At 38.0% G+C, this 21,721-nt stretch overlaps 1 protein-coding gene and 1 pseudogene across 1 annotated transcript in view; both read left to right on the forward strand.

The window, feature by feature from the left end:
* Nucleotides 1-21,721, forward strand: part of RNLS (renalase, FAD dependent amine oxidase) — a 327,801-nt gene that overhangs the window by 20,238 nt on the left and 285,842 nt on the right. The window lies entirely within an intron of this gene.
* LOC136313145 (nucleophosmin-like) lies at nt 1,459-19,818 on the forward strand (annotated as a pseudogene).

Genomic DNA, 21,721 nt, shown 5'->3' on the forward strand with positions numbered 1-21,721 from the left:
CACTATTTTGACTTTTTTGTCCTTGTACACATGTTGATAATAGATCTTTGAAACTAGGCCACCAGGTTGCACCTCTAACAGAAGACCCTTTCTTAATGCTGCCTTCAGAACTTAGAACTTTATTTTTCATTCAGAGTTCTTTGATATCAGAAAGGCTTTAAATAGAAATGTCAAAACTAGAGATGGGGTAAGATGAAAGAGCAGAGAGCTATAATTTATTGAATTGCATCATTATCACCAACTGAGTCACCAACTGAATTGAATTAAACTTTTTCCCATCTGAGCTGGCAAAGACATTTTAAAGAAAGAAGAAATTTGAGAACTAAGAATTTTAGCTTTCTGTCATAAATCTCTGAAGAATCAAATCAAATGTGCTAAACACAATTAAGAAAGTATTACTATACAATCAAATGCTAATGTTAAGTAGGGAATTTTAGGCATTAAAATCAAGAGAGGAAGGGCGAGATAAAAGAATACCAGCATTCTGTGTTGGACAAGCTTTCTTCCAAAAATTTTTTAAATTTATTTTAGAGAGAGAAAGGATGGGAGAGAGAGAGAGAGAAAAATTGATTTGTTACTCTACCCATTCATGCATTCATTATTGACTCTTGCATGTGCCCTGACCAGGGATCGAACCTATAATCTTGGCCTTTTCGGACAACATTCTAACCAACTGAGCTACCAGGCCAAGGCGAAATTTGTTTTTCTTTTTTCACAAATGTATCTTATTTAAGATGTTTTTTATTCAATTGTATCAGATTTATGAGACATGACTACATGCTGACTGGACATTTGGATCATTTATCATTTTTCTGAAGTCCTGTTTCCAGAGTCTGACATTTTGTCATTGTGACTTGAATGTTTTCTTCTAGAAAAAAATGAGAGAATTTTGAAAAGTATTTGAGTAGCCAGAACAAAACATTTTACGCTTAATGGTGTAGAACTTCCTGTTGGTTTGAGGAAAACTATTTAAATATTGAACTCTCCTAAAATTTCTTTCATGAATTAGCCCCCTCACTATACTTAAAGCAGAAGTTACCTTTCCATTTCTATAACTTGTTAAGTATTTTTTTGTATCTTATAAATTTACTTGTCACAGGAGTATGAATCATGACATTTTATTCCAAGAAGAGAATTTAACATTCAATTTTATTTTTTAAATGGTAATGGTAATCTTTTTATTCAGATGTTGAATTTTTTTCATTACATAAATGTTTATCAAATATCTACTGTATGCTCAAAATTGTTCTACTCACCCTGAGTACAGCAGTGAAGCAAGCAATAAAAGCTCCAAAGAGCTTCTTTTCCAGTGGGAGGAGGAGAAATGAGTAAGTATTTATGTGAATGACAGTAAGTGTTGCAAGATAGGGTGAATAGAAAGTGAAAAGGAGTAATTTTTTTATATAGTGTGAGCAGGTCTGTGACCAGTGGTTTTTGAGCATCAGAAGCCTAAAGGTAATGAAAGTGAGAGCCACGAGAATATCTGGGGGATATCCAAGCAGAAGTGCCTGCAAGTGGAAAAGCCCAAAGTATGAGCAGTTTCACAAGGAGACCAGTGTGGCTGGTGTACAGTGCGTAAGGAGGGCAGGGGTAAGAGATGAGAGCGGAGGAGAAGCAGGAGGCCCAGGTATCTAGAACTTGCGAGCTACGATTTTACTTCTTATGAGATGGAATGCTGTTGAAGGAGTGACAGGCCCTGACTTAGATTTCAGGTGGTATTCTCTTGCTGTTGTGTGGAAGTTAGACTGCAAGACAGCTGAGCTGACCACATGGACTAATATTATAAAAATACAAGCCAGAAATGAAGGGAGCCTGGACTGTAACAGCAGGAGTAGTATGTTGAAGAGTGGTTGCAATCCAGATGTACAAATATCCTTAGTTTTTGCCTCAATTCTGTTCATGATATCAGCTATCAAGGATTCAGTGAGGGAGAAAAACCAAGTATTAGTGGTGCCAAAAAAGTATTGGAAGAATTAGTTTCATGTAAGAATTGGCTATTGAATTTAGCAACACGAAGGGCATAGGTGACATTGAAAATAGTGGTTTCTATGGGGTACTGGGAATGAAAAAACAGGAAAAGGGGACATTGATAATAAATTTAAACTGATGTTTCTCAGTCTTTTATCATTATCATGTCCCTAAGGACTTCTTTTTCTTTTCTTTTTTTTCTTTTTTTTTTTTTTTTTTTGAGAGAGAGAGAGAGACAGACAGACAGACAGACAGGAACAGGCAGACAGGAAGGGAGAGAGATGAGAAGCATCAATTCTTTGTTGTGGTACTTAAGCTGTTCATTGATTGCTTTCTCATACATGCTTTGACAAGGGAGCTCCAGCTGAGCCAGTGATCCCTTGCTTAAACCAGCAACCTTGGGCTCAAGCCAGCGATTTTGGGCTTCAAGCCACCTTTGGCCTCAAGCCAGTGACTATGGGGTCATTTCTATGATCCCACGCTCAAGCTCATGAGCTTGTGCTCAAGCCAGATGAGCCCGCACTCAAGCTGGCGACCTTAGGGTTTCAAACCTGTGTCCTCAGCATCCCGGGCCAAGGCTCTATCCACTGTGCCACCACCTGGTCAGGGCCTAAGGAGCTTTTTAAGACATTTTTTCCTAATTGTTCTCCCCAGCCCCAAGAAATCTTAATATCACAAATATACTTTATATTTGTTACATATTATATGTATGATATGTTTTATTTATAAAAAGAATAAGACTTTTCCACCTGGGAAGAGTCAAATTTTTCCTTTTGAGAGTGATGTTACCTCTATTGAGAATGGAATGATTAGGAATTTTTCTGTGAAGGGATGTGCAAGGTTGGGCTGTTAGCTAGAGGAGGAAATTGGATCATGTTTTTATTGTTTTGTATTTTCATGATGGGATATATCCTTTTTTGTGTGTGACAAAGAGAGAGAGAAAGAGAGAGAGAGACAGAGAGAGGGACAGTTAGGGACAGACAGACAGGAAGGGAGAGAGATGAGAAGCATCAATTCTTCGTTGAGGCACTTTAGTTGTCATTGATTGCTTCTCATATGTGCCTTAACTGGGGGGCTCTAGCTGAGCCAGTGACCTCTTGCTCAAGCCGGTGATGATAGGATCATGTTGATGATCCCACACTCAACCTGGTGACCCTGTACTCAAGCTGGCAACCTTGGAGTTTCAAACGTGGGACCTCAGTGTCCCAGGTCAATGCTCTATTGTGCCCCATAGGTCAGGAAAATTTATGTTTTTAATTAGAATGTTTTATACTTGATTTTGTTAAAATTAAGGACTTCAGATAATATAAAATAACATAACTTAGTTCAGCTTCTCTGAACAAAGTAACTGCTATAAAATCAATGAGGACTTTTAGAGCTTGTATTTTGATTGATGATATTGCTGAACATGGGTATAGGATATAAAAATGACAACTAGTTTTGAATTTCTTTCTTCCATTTTTTCTCCTTCCTTCTTTTTTTCCTTCCCTCCTTCCTTTTTCCCTCCCTCCCTCCCTCCCTTCTTCCCTCCCTCCCTTCTTCCCTCCCTCCCTCCCTCCCTCCCTCCCTCCCTCCCTTCCTTCCTTCCTTCCTTACTTAGTGTAAGGCAGGGAGGCAGAGAGACAGACTCCTGCATGCGCTCCCACTGGGATCTACCCATTAAACCCCCTATGGGCAATGCTCTGCCCATCTGAGGCCACTGCTCTGTTGCTTGGCAACCAAACTATTTTTAGCTCCTGAGGCAAGGCCATGGAGCCATCCTCAGCACCCTGGGGGGTGGCAATCTTGCTGGAACTGATGTAACTATGGCTGAGCCATGCCTGTGGGCATGAAAGAAGAGGTACGGGGTGGAGAAGCAGATGGTCGCTTCTCCTGTGTGTCCCAGACTGGAATCAAACCCGGGACTTTCACACGCCAGGCTGACACTCCACCATTGAGCCAACCAGCCAGAGCCCTTGAATATCTTTCTTAATACATATATTATTTTCATAAAAAATAAAGTAAATGATAGTTTCTTTGAGAATGTAGTAGTCATTCTTTAGAAATTTCTGAAATTCTGAACTATGCTTAATCATTCATTTATCCATTTACTAACTGAACAAACATTTTCTCAGCATATTCTCTTATCAGTCACAGAAAGGATAAAACAATGTAACACCCTTTCTACCTTGAAGTACATTACAAGCATCTGGATGTTACACTACTTTTAGGTGTATTTACTCTTCTTTAGAGTATAGACAAATATACTGAAACTAATATATTTAGAGATCATGGTTCCTATGTGGCACCACTTAGAATTAGATAAAGACAGAATGTTATGAAATTTTAAAAATGAAGACATTCAAACACATTAGTAAATTCAATACAATATAAAATCTTTCTTGTTGAGTTTCATCTCTTAATAGGAAACAGTGTGCTCATAGAGCCTGCCTGCTTTGTCATGACTACAATTGTGTGCTTTATAGAATCTGAATTAGAAATTTCTAATTCTCAAAAATTACTAATTCTCACGGTTGTTAGGCTTCTGTTTTACAAGACCGTTTGTTGCTTTTAAAGAGTTAACAGCATTGTAAATCTGGCCTGTGATTCATCCTTTCGCTGAGGCCAGGCCTGGTACTCCCAGTCTGCAGGACACACAGATGAACGGCATGGGGCAGTGTTTACGTACTGTTCTGAACACCAGTGCCACAGGCCCAAGACAGTTCTCGGCAATCATTGTAAATGCATCCTGGGATTCTGTTTTTTTTTTATATATTGCTATGTGTCATGCTTTGTTTGCCAAACAGAATATAGAAAATGAATAGGCAGTTCTCTGGCACAATCCTTAGTAGATAAATTGTCAGAATGAACCCTGTCACTTAAGAAAAGCATAAACACAATTTAGTCACTGGATGTGGCTGTGTGCAGGTTGTTGCTGTGGGGAATTTTGGTTTAACTCAAGTGTTATTTTCTTTGAATATTCTGATAGATCAAGGTTCTCTTTGTTTTCATAATAGTCCCACTCCACCCACCAAGAATGATCAAGCTATCAAATTACTGAGGTTTCACTTGTATAAATGCAGTTGCATGTATCTACCATAATTGTGAATTTATTTTGCCATGACTTTATAGCTATTATTTGAATAAAAGAGAACTAAGCTTTTGATTTATTTTTACAATGACCATAGAGGATTTTCTTTCATGTAGGTTTTTTTTCTCATGAAGCATATACAGCCAAGTGAGTTTTAAACTATCCCTAAAATACACGTGTGTGTGTGTGTGTGTGTGTGTGTGTGTGTCCCTCTTCATTGTACTTTACATTTTAAGGTAATACTCATAGTAATTGAAATATTTATATAATATAATGGAGGAAAGCTCTGTGAACACAGTAGTCATTATTGCTGAAGCAGATGTATAATTATATTTTAACCTGTGACTGTTGTACATGAATATTCTTACTACATTTTTACCTTTTGTATTTACTGTCTTCACAAAGTCTGCTTACAAAAGAATGTGATTCCTTATTATTGCCTGTATTACCAATTGCATTTCAATGAATTATAATCCACATACATTACTGAGTACTCACTGTATTCTAGAGTTGTCCCAAATTCTGAGATCACATAGGTTAATGAGCCTTGGCTCCAGTTCTTCAGGAGCTCATAGTGGGGAGATTAGTCTGTTGCACTTCTATTTGCTTCTGAATTAATTGTTTCCTATGTAGTTAGGCTTCAGGGAAACTTCTGGTTACTTCTTCTGCCCTTCTTGCTAGCTTCGGCTCTAACTGCTTGTTAGGTCTGTGACCTTGGGCACATTTGTAACCTCCCTGGCTCTCTGATTATTCTTCTGTACAATTGAGGTGATGATTCCTACCTCATGATTAGTGGTCAGTGAAGGAAGCTGTTTTTGCTGCTATCTAATGCGTATTTGTCACATGTCTGGCACTTACTGCTAAGGTTTAGTTCTCTTTCATTGCCTTGCTGCTCTCTATTCTTCAAACACATGGCCAGTTAAGAATTTGGAACTAGATTAACTAGCAATAGCTCCAATTTATGAGCATCTTTTATGTGCTAGACATTTTACATGTCTTGTCAACAATCCTTAAAACAACTCAGTATTGTTATTATCCCTACTATATAGGGGAAGACCAGGAAAATAAAAATGATTAATGCTATGAAACTATCTACTAGAAGAATTAACATACTGACTCCAAAGCCTGTTATCTTTTTAATACCACACATTCTAAGATCCTATCTAATTCTCAATGCTTTAAATTTTTGTTTTGAAAAATGAATGTATATTATGATCACAAGCAGTAGAAATTTTCATTTGAGCAGAAACTCAACATTTAAATTTGGATGCCTGATGATGTCATTAATAAGATAAGTTAGAGCCTGACCTGTGGTGGCGCAGTGGATAAAGCGTCGACCTGGAAATGCTGAGGTTGCCGGTTTGAAACCCTGGGCTTGCCTGGTCAAGGCACATATGGGAGTTGATGCTTCCTGCTCCTCCCCTCTTCTCTCTCTCTGTCTCTCTCTCGTCTCTCTCCTCTCTAAAAATGAATAAATAAATAAAAAAAAAAAATTTTAAAGATAAGTTAGAGAGATCTTCACTTTTATAAATTAATATGATTTTAGTCCATGGACAAGCAAAGTTCCCCAAATAGTTCTCAGATCTTGTCATTTGTATTAGTTGATTTTTCTGTATCAGTTGAAGGTAGAATTGTTTTTAAGAGGGGTGAGGGAGTGCTTTCTTTCTTTAGATTTTTGGAAATATGTTAGAACCTTTGATAGGCCCTGACCAGTTGACTCAGTGATAGAGCGTTGGCCCTGCGTGTGGATGTCCTGGGTTTAATTCAGGTCAAAGCACACAGGAGAAGCGACCATCTGCTTCTCCTGCCCTCCCCCTCCCTCTTCTCTCTCTCTTTCTCTTCCCCTCCTGCAACCATGGTTTGATTGTTTGATTAGCTTGAGCGAGTTGGCCTCAGGCACTGAGGATGGCTCCATGGCCTCCACCTCAGGCGTTAAAGAAAAGACTTGTTTGCTGAACAACAGAGCAACGGCCTCAGATGGGCAGAGCATCGCCCCCTAGTGGGCTTGCCAGTTGGATCCCGGTTGGGGTGCATGTGGGAGTCTGTCTCTCTGCCTCCTTTCCTCTAACAAAAAAAAAAAAAATATATATATATATATATATATATATAAGTTTATCACTGATTTTTAATAAAAGTTTTTTGATAGTTTGACATTTCTTTAATCATAAGTGGTAAACTTTGAAACTCTGTGCCTGCTTTGGTAGAATATTTATCTGTCTTTATTTTTAGTTCTTGGTTCTTGGTAACCTGAAGACATGAGGCATAAGAGATGATACAATTAAAAGGATAGACAGTAGAGCCATCTAGCTCAATTGCTCAGCCATCGCCCACATAACAAGAGTTCTTGATTTGAGAAAAAGGAACTCGTGGGTGTATATTTTCTATAGAATAACTGAACAAACTATTAGATTAAATCAGAATAATTAGAATTCTGTGTAGAATTCTATTTTTTAGCTTCTAAATGGTTACCTTGGGTAAATGCCAGTGTAGCTGGACTTTATTTTCCAACTCTGTAAAATGAGATCTTTAGAGTCTTGATTTCTAAGATCCCTTCTCAATCTAAAATTCAATCTAAAGTGATTCTTTTAAAAGGCCGGTTTTTCTGTAAGAAAGGCAGGTATGCTCAATTGCTGCTTGAAATGTGAGTTGTTTGAACATGAATTATAGGTCATAGATGTCAGAAAGTATGTTTATATAAAATGTTAATGTGGATGAGTGAGAGAGAAATATTTCATTCTTGTTTACAAACACCTTGGTTAACAAGCTTGCACCAGTTCTGAATACATTGGATTTGGGCGTGGGTGAGGGAGGAAAGAATGAAAGGCTCGTATTCAAACCAAGATTTAATAGTTGTTATCTTTTAAATAATGGTTAATTTGCCTCTTTCATCCATTAAACTTGTGTTCTGTGTGTCTTACTCTATTTCGACCACCTTACACTATCCCAAGTAATATTTTTTGAATAAATGAATTATTAATTAAATGGCAATATTCCTGTGTACTTGATTATACTATAAGAAAGTAAGACTTCTTCAACTTGCACTCTCTTTAGCCTCAACTATCTCATCACTTACTATCCACCTACATTTTTTGAAGGAAAAAAATTAGTTACCAAAGGAAATAAAATTTCCCCTTATTCTGCATTTTCACTGAACTATCATTAAAAAAAAAAAAGAGCCTGACCAGGTGGTGGCGCAGTGGATAGAGCGTCGGACTGGGATGCGGAAGGACCCAGGTTCGAGACCCCAAGGTCGCCAGCTTGAGCATGGGCTCATCTGGTTTGAGCAAAGAGCTCACCAGCTTAGACCCAAGGTCGCTGGTTCCAGCAGGGGGTTACTCGGTCTGCTGAAGGCCCGCGGGTCAAGGCACATGTGAGAAAGCAATCAATGAACAACTAAGAAGTCGCAAAGCACAACGAGAAACTGATGATTGATGCTTCTCATCTCTCTCCGTTCCTGTCTGTCTGTCCCTGTCTATCTCTGCCTCTGTAAAAAAAAAAAAAAAAAAAGAAAAAAGTGAACTACTGTCTTTTTAATGGCTAGCTGAATGATTTCTGTTTTATAAACATAAATAATCTTTATTTGTATAAAGAAATTCTTCTAGCACAATAAAACTACTAAATGAAATAAATATAGCCGAAATTTGTGTATGACTTTTCTCCCCTTTCCATAAAGATATATCTAAATATCAACAAAATATAGCAACAACCAAAAAAAAAAAAAAAAAAGAGGTTGGGGTTTGTGTGCGTATAAGTGGGTAGGAGGGGAGGGGTGGATGTGAGTGTGGATATTGTATTGATGGGGATATTGTACTGAAGGGGGAATGGAATTTAAAGACGTAGTTATTTGTATATATTCTGAAGCAGCTCATAACAATTGTCTCACAATTGTAAGTTTCATAGTAGTTGTTTTAAATTGGACAATGTTTTATACGTGGAGAAGTTTAAAAACTGAATTTCAATCTGTGAATACACAAAGAAAAATATCAAACCACTGCTCTTCCTGGGCCTTAACTACCTGACATGAGAAGATTAAGATAAATGATGTTTAAGATTCTTTTATCACCAACATTCACTGGTTTTGTAAATTAGCCAATCAGAGAACTGTAATACTGGCTTTCCACTTTGAAGAGTCATTTGAGAGAATGGCATTTCTCTACCTCTTTAATTTCATCTCTCCTACACTATCTTTTACTCCCTCTGTTTGTCTCCTCTAAGTGAAAATTATTTTTGTTTTCCTTTTTGTACTTTATATTATGAAAATAATTAAAATAGCAAATTAATTCAAGGGCCAGGCCTTAACCACTACATGGTATTATTTTTCACTGTTTATAACTTCTTCTCATACTAAGCAATGAATCATGGCTTTGCAAGTATAGTAGGACCATGATAGAAGAGCAAGATGGGCAATCTTTCATTTCCATATTTTGATAGCCAGTGTGGTAGGTAGAATAATGACCCCTCGATGATGTCCATATCCTAATCCCTGGAAAATGTTATCTTACGTAGAAAAAGGGACTTTGCAGATATAATTAAGTTAAAGATCATGAGATGTGAAGGTTATCCTGGTGGGCCCAATATAATCTCATAGGTCCTTTTAAGTAAAAGCAGGAGGGAAGAATCAGAAGCAGATGAGATATAATGGTAGGAGCAAAGTTCAGAAAGATTCAATTGCTGGCTTTGTAAATGGAAAGGGGCTACAAACCAAGAAATGTGGGCAGCCTTTAGAAACTGGAAAAGGCAATGAACAGATTTTCCTCTAGAGCCTCTAGAAAGAACACAGCCTGCAGACACCAAGATTTTGGTTCCAGAGGACCTATTTTGTACTTCTGACCTCCAAAACTGAGATAATCCATTTGTGTTATTTTAAGCCACTGTATTTGTGATTATTTGTTACAGCAGCAAAAGAAAACTAATATACCCAGTAATTATTTTCATTAACAATGTTTTTAATGAAACTTGCTTATACTTATCTAAGAATGATAATCATATTCAACATTGTAATCATTTCTAACTGAATAGTCTATGTAGGAATAGCGAGGAATTCTTTTTCTTTCTTTTTTTTTCTTTTTCTTTTATTTTTTTTTATTTTTCCAAAGTTAGAAGTGGGAAGCAGTCAGACTCCTGAATGCGCCCGACTGAGATCCATCCACATGCCCACCAGGAGGTGATGCTCTGCCCATCTGGAGCATTGCTCTGTTGCAGCTGGAGCCATTCTAGTGCCTGAGGTGGAGGCCATGGAGCCATCCTCAGCACCCGGGCCAACTTTGCTCCAATGGAGCCTTGGCTACAGGAAGGGAAGAGAGAGATAGAGAGAAAGGAGAGGGGGAAGGGTGGAGAAGCAGATGGGTGCTTCTCCTGTATGCCTTGGCCAGGAATCGAACCCGGGACTCCCACACTCCAGGCCGATGCTCTACCACTGAGCCAACCAGCCAGGTCTTCTTCTCCTTTCTTAAAAATAATTCCAGTTGACTGCTTTCTCTGACAGTTTGAAAGTATCTTACTGCCTTATCATTTTGCTGAGGCAAGTACTGATAACAGTGGTGGGATTCAAATATTTTAACAACTGGTTCTCTGCTCTAAGTACCATTTTAAGTATAAAAAGATGATATATGGAAAGGTAGTTTATCTCATGCATTTAATACTTAAATAGGAACAATAAAATAGGTACACAAAACTAGATTGTTATAAGAAAGAGTTTTAAAATATTAATGAAAAATATTAATAATATCTGACAAAAAACAATAAAACTGTTATTTAAGATATTTCCATATTGCTTCTTAATTGGCATCCTCACTTGCAATTTTTTTCACCTATGGACAGAATGAATATTACTACAGGTGCTTAGATTACGCCGTTGTGCAGATGAACATTAAAAAAGAGTAGGGAACCTAAATTTTTGATTTCCACATTGGGCAGCTATCCAGGTGCCCACCATGAGAGAACCCTGATTATAAGTGCCATTTTAACAACTGGTTCAGCCAAACTCAACAAAAAATTAGGTATCAGTTCTGCTGAACCAGTGTGAATCGGCTGAATGCCACCGACTGATAACTAGTTCTAAGGAACTTTTGAGCAATTCACTTGGAAATGACTAGGAACTTATTTAGTCATAGATCTTTAATGAGATAATCTCTTTACTTTATAGTGCCCCCACATAGAAGATTATTTATATCCTACCCATAATTGGAAAAGCTAAAATTGCTTTGAAGTTTCAAAATGCTGATATTTGGAAATGTATTTACTCTAACCAAGATAGAATCTATTTTATCTGCAATTAGTTTCACTTAGCATGTTCCAAGAATGTGTCTGTTAGTAAATTTTGCAAAAACCCTACTAATTATTTGAAAGGAAATTTGCTTTTCAAATTCATAAAGTTCAAGATAGCATCCCAGTACTAACATGCACATGCCAAGACAGGCAGATGGAAGCACTTTGATATCAACTTGCACTTTGAGCACAGTGATCATGGACTTGGAGTGTATTCTTTAGATTAGTGCTATTATAAATCAATGTGAAAAGAGGGAAACAGTTTAAAAGTAACTAGGAAAAGAAAGTATTGAACTAAGGACATAATATTTCTGAAGATTATATCAAGGGGTTGATATCCCCTTTCGGGCCATTGTTTCAGAATAATGAAATGAAAAAGCTCACACTGATTTCTCCTCAACCTTTCATTCCCCACACACTAATATATACAGAAACATACCATTAACTTAGTTCAATAAGTATTTATTGTACCTCTGTTATTGATGTGCCATAATCCTTCCATGATTCTTTTTGTCATTTACATGGTAAATATAAATGACATTTACATTTGTTGTCTATAGTTTTGGTTTGTTTGTAAGAAATCAACTTAGGATTTGAAAGTTCTTGTCTTTGATGTAATATTGTTGTATTTTCTAACATTTATTATCCAGAAATTTTGTATGATCAATTTAATAATGTTTATGGCTGGCTAAGAAAGATTTTAATATTTCTTGCCTGGAAAATTTTTTGTTTAATCATTGACATATGACATAAGATTTCTATATCATGGACTAGATTACAGAATTTCTATTTATCCCTAACATGAAGCAAATAATCAACTATTTTTAAGAACTATCATTATAAGAAATTTCTTCAGTGGTAGTATTCATTGACTCATTTCTTCTTATATGAAAGTAAGAAAATACTACCCACTTGTAACAAGCACAAAGGGCAAAACTTAATTCTCTTAATTACTATCAACATAAACCAGTGAACTCTGTCTTTATTTCAACTGTTCAGAGTTTTTAAAAGTCACTATTATTTATTTTAGATTTTTATATTTTCCATTTTTGGCTCAAGCAGGTAGAAAGATCAGCAAAGCATTCTTTTTTCTTTTTATAGTACTGTTAAATGCTTTGAATAGTCAATAGTGCCAAAATACCCTTTTGCACTTAAAAATGACTTCATTATAAAATAGATATAAAAAGTGAATATGGAATCAAATATACTTATGATACTTGGAGAATTCTGTAGTTTTTATTCTTGATGTAAAAGTAATTGCAGAATTTTCCTGCCATATTATACATACTTTATAATTATTTCTCAGTGACATTTTAGTTGCCATATTTTTTTCTCAATACTAATCCCAAATTTTGTATATTTCATTTCATATGCCCATTCACATTTTTTATTTAATAATTATTTATTGAGTAAATAAATAGTTTTAAATTCTTAAAATACCTCAGAATGATCATCTTAGCTGTTATTTATTAGTGTTACTGATTAAAATATTTTTTATTGTTTCTTTAAGAAAAATATTTTTATTTAAAATTATCAATTAATTAAGTGCATATATTTGGATATTTTTTTTCTGAAAGAAATCTCGGCCCTGGCCGGTTAGCTAAGTGGTAGAGCGTCGACCTGGCATGCGGGAGTCCGGGTTCGATTCCCGGCCAGGGCACACAGGGGAGGCGCCCATCTGCTTCTCCACCCCTCCCCCTCTCCTTCCTTTCTGTCTCTCTCTTCCCCTCTCGCAGCCAAGGCTCCATTGGAGCAAGGTTTGCCCGGGCGCTGGGGATGGCTCTGTGGCCTCTGCCTCAGGCGCTAGAATGGCTCTGATTGCGGCAGAGCAACGCCCCGAATGGGCAGAGCATTGCCCTCTGGTGGGCGTGCCGGGTGGATCCTGGTCGGGGGCATGCGGGAGTCTGTCTGACTGCCGCCCCGTTTCCAACTTAAGGAAAATACGAAAAAAAAAAAGAAAAAAAAAGAAGTCTCACATTGCTTATAATTATATTTGGATGTAGCTAGATATATCATGGTAGAAACTGATAAAAAGCTATGTCTTTTGACAAAATGAAGTTTCTGGGATCTCAACTGTCAGCTTTTTAACATAATAGCTGTATGATGATGGATTGTGCTATTGAATTTATATTGACTCTATTATTAATTTTTCCCTTCTTGTTAAAGTCTTTCTCTGTTTAAGTTTTTGGTCAGCATTCTAGAAAAATGAAGATAAAAGTTCAGGATAAGATACAGGGATCATCTTAGTAGTATACTACATTGAAAATACACATTCTGTTGTGAAATGCCAGCGAAGCAGATTTCAGAAAAACAGCTCTAGCTAAGAAGAGGGCTTCTACAGTAAGACAGTGCTATAACAAAGGAACATTATCAGGCAAGCTGCTAATGGTAGGGACCTAAGAAAAACCCAAGGTATCCAGGATAGCACACCGTGGAGTGTTACCATCTTTATCAAACATCTGTCAATGGGATGTCCCATGGCCCCAATAGGTCATAAAATTGGAATATTAATTTTGTACTCTACACTACGTAACACAAACAGCATCCAACCTTTTATTTAAAAAATTAAACTCAAAACAAAACTGTCTTCTATGCAAGAACATGTTTTCTATAGTGATATTTTCTACCTAAATACTGAAAGAAGATTGAAAGTCACTGTTCATCCAAATACACTGAAGAAATTGAAGCTGTCTCCTAGAGTGCCGATATGACATCCAAGGACCCATGGTGGTTTGTTATTTCAACATCAAGCAATGCAGAGCATCTGTTCTTGTCAGTTGCCTACCTATAATATATGTTACACTGGACATTTAAAGTTATTTTTGGATTGTCAGAATGCAGAAAAACCCTGGAAAACATTCTTATTAATTAGACTTTTAGTTTGATAGCCAAATAATTAGCCATATCTCACAAAATTTTTCCTGTCTAAATTTTACCAGTCTTTTTATGGAATGTATTATGAGAATAGTAGGAATAAATGGGGAAAAGGCAGAAGATCAGAATTAAGCAACAGAGAAGACTGACAAATTGCAGTCCTTTAAACTGGTAGAAATTGGAGGTGGTAAGAAATGAGGAAGGGTGCCCCAGAGTGCATTTATCTTTGCTACAGACAAATTGAAAGAAATGAGAAAATGCAGATATTTGTCGTCCCTTATGCCACTGAGTACTCTTAATGAGGCAAACAGGGTGTAGAGATATCACATCTCCCTGTATAGAAAGGAGAAAGGAGAACCAATAAGAACAGCTAACACTTAAATGGTGCTTACTATCTACCATGTGCATATAAAACGTGTTTAAAACATAAACATATTAACTAATTTAATTCTAACTTCAATCCTAATAATATTACTCCCATTTACACAATGAAACTGAAGTCCAGAAAAGATTAAATAGCTTGCTTAAAATTACAGAGCTTGTAAATGACTGAGCCTGAGCAAGGATTCCTACCCAAGCCATCCGACTACAGACCACATTGTACTACTGTGCCTTTAATTTTTCAGCCTTAACAGAAAATAAACATTTTCAGTATAATGTCTTCATAATCACATTATTAATATCCCATAACTTTATCCAATGAGAAGCAAAATTCTTATAGTGTCTCAAATAAAGCAAATAATGTGTATTTTATTTGAGGGTTCAAGTTCTTTGTGTATTCAGATTTCATAGAATCAGTTGGTCACTAGGACATATTTTAGAAGCTGGTTCTCATGTAGACTAACTTATTGGAACCCAGTAGTCAAAGATGACTTTTGTTGTCATTTTAACCTACTCAAAATCTTCACAGGTGTCATGCCTGGCATTTTTTTATGATTTACAAATATTTAGTAAGGTGTATAAAGTATTTTTGTGTATATTTAGTACCTTTTAACCAATTGGTTTTGTTAAGTAAATGTCTTTGTGTATTTTAGGTTTGCTTTTCCAGCGACATCTTTTCTAATCTTCTCCATCTCCTGTGTGTCTTTCTTAACCAAATATAATTTCTTTTTTTTTTTTTTTCATCTTTCTGAAGCTGGAAACAGGGAGAGACAGTCAGACAAACTCCCGCATGCGCCCAACCGGGATCCACCCGGCTCGCCCACCAGGGGCGAGGCTCTGCCCACCAGGGGGCGATGCTCTCCCCATCCTGGGCGTCGCCATGTTGCGACCAGAGCCACTCTAGTGCCTGAGGCAGAGGCCACAGAGCCATCCCCAGCGCCCGGGCCATCTTTGCTCCAATGGAGCCTTGGCTGCGGGAGGGGAAGAGAGAGACAGAGAGGAAAGCGTGGCAGAGGGGTGGAGAAGCAAATGGGCGCTTCTCCTGTGTGCCCTGGCCGGGAATCGAACCCGGGTCCTCCGCACGCTAGGCCGACGCTCTACCGCTGAGCCAACCGGCCAGGGCCTGAATATAATTTCTTTTCTTTTTTTTTCTTTTAAAGTAAAGATCAGGGGAGACAGAGAGACAGACTCCCACATGTGCCCGACGGGGATCCACCTGGAAAACCCCATCTGAGGCTGATGCACACTGCCCATCTGGGGCCATGCTTGCAACCGAGCTATTTATAGCACCTGAGGCAGAGGTTCCATGGAGCCATCCTCAGTGTTTGGGCCGATGAGCTTGAACCAATCAAGTCATGGCTGTGGGAAGGGAAGAGAGAGGGGGGAGGTTGAGGGGTGGAGAAGAAAATGGTTGCTTTTCCTGTGTGCCCTGACCAGGAATCAAACCTGGGACATCCACACACCGGGCTGATGCTCTACCACTAAACCAACTGCCTAGGGCCCAGATATAATTTCTTAACAAGATCATTTGGATTGTACTAGACAACCAATGGATAACCCAGAGCTCCATAAAAAATTTAAAATATATAACAAGGAAGCATAAAATGGCATTTAAGAAGTTTCAGAAGAAGATGGGGAACTCCTATATAACTAATTTTAGAAGTTATTATTTTCTTTAATATTGAAGTGAATTCACATGTATGTTTATAATTTTTTCACACATTAATCATTGTCTGAACTTTCCACTTCAGAAGTGAGAAGGAAGAGACCTTGGGCAAGATCTAGGGTGGAAATACCAGGAGCTAGGGATAGAATGGGGGTAGGGGTAGAGGATGGACGGATGGTAGCGGTTGAGGGAGGGCTGGTAGGTTAAGTATCAAGAGGAATTAGGCTGGAAATATTGAGCTAAAAGATTGTATATTTAAATACAAATGGCCAACAGATATATGAAAAGATGCTCAGCTTCATTAGTTATTAGAGAAATGCAAATCAAAACTACAATGAGATACCACCTCACCCCTGTTAGATTAGCTATTATCAACAAGACGGGTAATAGCAAATGTTGGAGAGGCTGTGGAGAAAGGGGAACCCTCATACACTGTTGGTGGGAATGTAAAGTAGTACAACCATTATGGAGGAAAGTATGGTGTTTCCTCAAAAAACTGCAAATAGAACTACCTTATGACCTGGCAATCCCTCTACTGGGCATATACCCAAAAACCTCAGAATCATTGATACGTAAAGACACATGTAGCCCCATGTTCATTGCAGCACTGTTCACAGTGGCCAAGACATGGAAACAACCAAAAAGCCCTTCAATAGAAGACTGGATAAAGAAGATGTGGCACATATACACTATGGAATACTACTCAGCCATAAGAAATGATGACATCAGATCATTTACAGCAAAATGGTGGGACCTTGATAACATTATACAGAGTGAAATAAGTAAATCAGAAAAAAACAAGAACTACATGATTCCATACATTGGTGGAACATAAAAACGAGACTAAGAGACATGGACAAGAGAGTGGTGGTTACCAGGGTGGGGGGAGGGAGGACACAGGAGGGAGGGAGGGAGAGAGTTAGGGGGAGGGGGAGGGGCGCAGAGAAAACTAGACAGAGGGTGACGGAGGACAATCTGACTCTGGGTGAGGGGTATACAGCATAATTTAATGACAAGATAACCTAGACATGTTTTCTTTGAATATATGTACCCTGAATTATTAATGTCATCCCATTAACATTAATAAAAATTTATTAAAAAAAAGATTGTATATTTGAGGCATGAGGGCAAAAGGAAAGGGTGGAGAGGGGAACATGTACAGGTTGGGGTTCAATTTCAATAAATAAGTTTATCTTTTTTAAAAGCACAGTTAAAAAAGATTCCTCATGGAGTTGTCTGTGTCTCCATCTAGTCATTACATTAATTTGGTGGTAACTTTATCCTTGTTGCTATGTATTAGGAACACCATGGTTTTATGTCACTCAAAGGAGATATACTTGTAAGTCCCAAGAGAACCCAGAGCATTTTTATTATATTTTGTGATTACAGTTGGAGATGCTGCTTATCTCACTTCTTGTAAAACTCAGAGGGAAGCTTTCCAAGGGCTTTAGTGCACTGGGGTCCTTTCGTAATCAAATATGTTTCTTCAGCAGTAATTGTAGCATCTATTATTGTGTCGAGCCTCTGGCAGTGCAGCAGCCTTGCAGCTTTGACATCACTTGTGGTTTGCAGAGCATCATGCAGTGCTGTCTAGTGCTCCTGATAATAGTTTCTAAATGCATTGCTGATTTATACTGCTTGGAATTGTCCCATTTCTTCCTAGCAATTGAATTTGGCAAATTAATCATTTACCCTTCTTTACCTCATGCTCAGGCCTCAATGTGAGGTCATGGGTGTCACACCAAGTAAGGTTGCACCCTAACAGAAAAAACTTTGTGCTGGAGTTGTAAAAGTTACCCTCTCTGAAAGATATAAATATTATCTTTTTAGATGAAGAAACAAAAACCAATAAAAGACTTTTTCTCTTACTGTTTTTTAAAAGCATATTTACTAGGTGTACTTAATGAGTCTAAAATGAAACCAAAAAGGGACACCCATGCTCCTCATCTCCAGTCACATGAGCGGTCTCTTGGGTTTCCTTCTCTCTTCTCACCAGAGCTCTGTGCCTGCAGCACAGAACAATCATACTTGAGTTCAGCCTCACACTCAAGATCCCAGAGCTGATTCCAAGATACTAGGTGTGAGGACTTAGAGAGCAGGGACTGTCTCTAGGGGCCGACGTTAATCTGATGGGCTAGTTCTCCATTTCTTGTAACCTTGAATTCTGATATCACAGGGACCCATTTTTAATCAAAACTTGTCATTAATTTGTGAGAAACTCAGTGGAAAAAGACTCTGACAGTCACATGAATTGTCCTCCCAGGAAAATGTAAAGGTGTCTCTCCCCTCTTTAGCTCCCTACTCTCAGAAATGCCTGATATGTCCTTGGAGTGGGCTGTGGAGGGTTCCATTTAGTGCTGCCATTCATTCCAGCCCCTCATTCCCCATACCCCTACCCTCACTAAATAGACATGTCAACCACCGAAGCGTCCTTCCCCAGAAAGAATCCTCAAATGAACATCGAAGGCAGGAAGTCCTTGTTAGTACCATACATTGACTCAGACTGGCACAGTAAAGATATTTCTCTTTACCTTGGGTCAATCTGACCCAAACCTAGATTTGACTAGACTATAGAGAGATAAATTTTAAGGTTAAAGAAGTTATTGTTAAGGTCAGCTGTCTTCTCAGGGTAATAAAAGGTTAAAATTATTTTCTTTTACAAACATAATCTTGCTGCTCTTGTTTCCTGATTTCTGGTGTACAATAGTACAATGTGTTCTCGAAACTAATTCTTCCCTGGTGAGAATTCATCCTGCACGTCTGTACTGTGGAGCAGAAGTCGTTTATCTCCGTCTGCCTTCTCTTCCACCTAAATGCATTCACCAGCCCGTGGAAGATTCAGTGGACGTGGACATGAGCCCTTTGAGGCACCAGAGCTGCCATTTCCGTTGTGAACAAAGAGCTGACAAAGATAATCACTTTAAGATGGATAATGAAAATTAGCACCAATCATCTTTATGAACGGTCAGTTTAGGGGCTGATGCAAAGGATAAATTGGGCATTATTGAAGCAGAGGCACTGAATTGGGAAGGCAGTCCAATTAAAATAATACTGGAAACTTCGAAAATGTCTGTTCAGCCAACAGTTTCCCTTGGTGGCTTTGAAATTACACCCATCTATGGGCTTCTGGTTCAAATGTGGTTCAGGGCCTGTACATATTAGTGGATAGCACTTAGTATCTGTGGAGAAAGATGCAGATCAGAAGATGAAGAGGAGGACCTGAAACTCCTAACTATATCTGGAAAGCATTCAGCTCCTGGAAGTGGTAGCAACATTCCACAGAAAGAAGTAAAACTTGTTGCTAAGATGATGGTGAAGACAAAGAGGACAATGGTGATTAAGATGATGATGATGATGATTTTGAGGATGAGGACACTGAGGAAAAAGCTCCAGGAAAGAAATCTGCATGAGAGAATGCAGCCAAAAATGCACAGAAATCAAACCAGAATGGGAAAAACTCAAAACCATCAACATCAAGATCAAAAGTTTAAGAACAAAAACAAGAAAAAAACTCCTAAAAACACAAAAAAGACCTAGTTTTGTAGAAGACATTAAAGCAAAAAAGCAAACAAGAACAGAAAAAACACATTAAACAATCCTGGGCACTATTGGTAAATTAGGCCCAAAGATGGAGAAAGGAGAAAAAGAGAAACAAATACAGTCCATGATGAGTCTCATCAACAATCCAGACTAAAGGCTTCTACTTTAATCTCAATCCCCTTTCTTTTTTTTTTTTTAATATATATTTTTTTGTATTTTTCTGAAGCCGGAAACGGGGAGAGACAGTCAGACAGACTCCCACATGCGCCCCACCGGGATCCACCCGGCACGCCCACCAGGGGGCGACCCTCTGCCCCTCGGGAGCCTCGCTCTGTCGCGACCAGAGCCAATCTAGCGCCTGGGGCAGAGGCTGAGGAGCCATCCCCAGGGCCCGGGCCATCTTTGCTCCAGTGGACCTCGGCTGCAGGAGGGGAAGAGAGAGACAGAGAGGAAGGAGAGGGGGAGGGGTGGAGAAGCAGATGGGCGCTTCTCCTGTGTGCCCTAGGCCGGGAATCGAACCCGACACTTCCGCATGCCAGGCCGACGCTCTACCGCTGAGCCAACCGGCCAGGGCCTCAGTCCCCTTTCTTGATTTACCACTCACCCATGTCCCCTTCCAGACTGGAAGTAGTCTCACTCTTAATCTATTAAAGCAATTCCTTTTGGCTGCTGTGATTGTGAACTCTTCTTTCTACTTGTTCATTTGCCTCACCTCTTTTACCATGTTTTAAACACCTTTACCTCCCTCTCTACTCAATAAATACTTGAAAGAATAATAATAAAAATAGACTAATTCTTGGAACAGTCTAGAAAGGTTTATATGCTTCTGATTTTGTTGCTGCTTATTGAAAGCGAAAGGTTTGAATGTATCAGACAGTGGATAATTTACATGACATACTACGTGGTAATAAAAAAGGATATGTGGGAATTCCAGGATATGTTTCATCCTGTTTCAGCATTAACGGCCAAGTATCTGTTTTCATTGAGAAAAGCCAGAATCCGCCAAAGTCAACATGTAGCAAAAGAACTGCATTGTGATGAAAATGAGTTAAGACATGTACATGGACATGTTGTTCTTTTCAGTTGTTATCTAAGTAGTCTTGTTTTTTTTTTTTAAGTATTAAACTTTTCATTGCCATTTAGAAAACTTTTAGTTAGAGAATTCAGTTTACATATTGAATTATATTCCATTTTGAAACTGTTCACAGTGTATTTTCTCTATATATAATAGAAATGCTCAGACAGTTTTCACAGTTAGCCTTATCATGGAAAGCAAGTGGTAGAAGTTGCCATTTTTAATTGAAACCATATTCTAGAATTTTAATTTCAAGCTGGTTAAGAAATACACTAAGGAGAGACCTATAGAGAGTGGCCACATGATATCAGAATATGATCTTTGATTATCATGGGAGAGCAACCCGGAGTCTCCAAATTACTGATTAAGGGCAGAAAATTATCCTGCTTCTAGCAGATTGCCATACACATTGCTCAATCTAGATTTGATCCATGAAAAACTATCTATGATATGCCTATACAGTAATGAGACTTGGTTTTTAAATTACTTCTATATAATTTATTAATATAATACATTAATTTATTTATATATAATTTACATATACAATTTATTAAAAATGTGTGTTGCCCTTGAAAGAGTTCTGGAAATTTGTGCTTATTCCACAATTCTCAAATGTCTTTTGGAAGCTTTTAGAAAGTTCTGTCAAATACAGTTTAAGTCAACTCTTTTAAATAAAACTGAACAAATTATAAATTATTTTTGAAACTACCCAAGAGTGGATTTGGGAATATGGAGCCACTGTGAAAAAAAAAGTTTTAAATTGCTGTTGTAGTCACACATTCTTTTAAATACACACCTACTTCTCTAGCCATGGCCTAAATAATTTTTGACTCTTCTAAAACTATTCTACTTTCAAAAAAGGAAGTTTTGCTAACCTTGC

The sequence above is a fragment of the Saccopteryx bilineata genome, chromosome 9 (assembly GCF_036850765.1).
Source record: "Saccopteryx bilineata isolate mSacBil1 chromosome 9, mSacBil1_pri_phased_curated, whole genome shotgun sequence".
NCBI classification, from domain to species: domain Eukaryota; kingdom Metazoa; phylum Chordata; class Mammalia; order Chiroptera; family Emballonuridae; genus Saccopteryx; species Saccopteryx bilineata.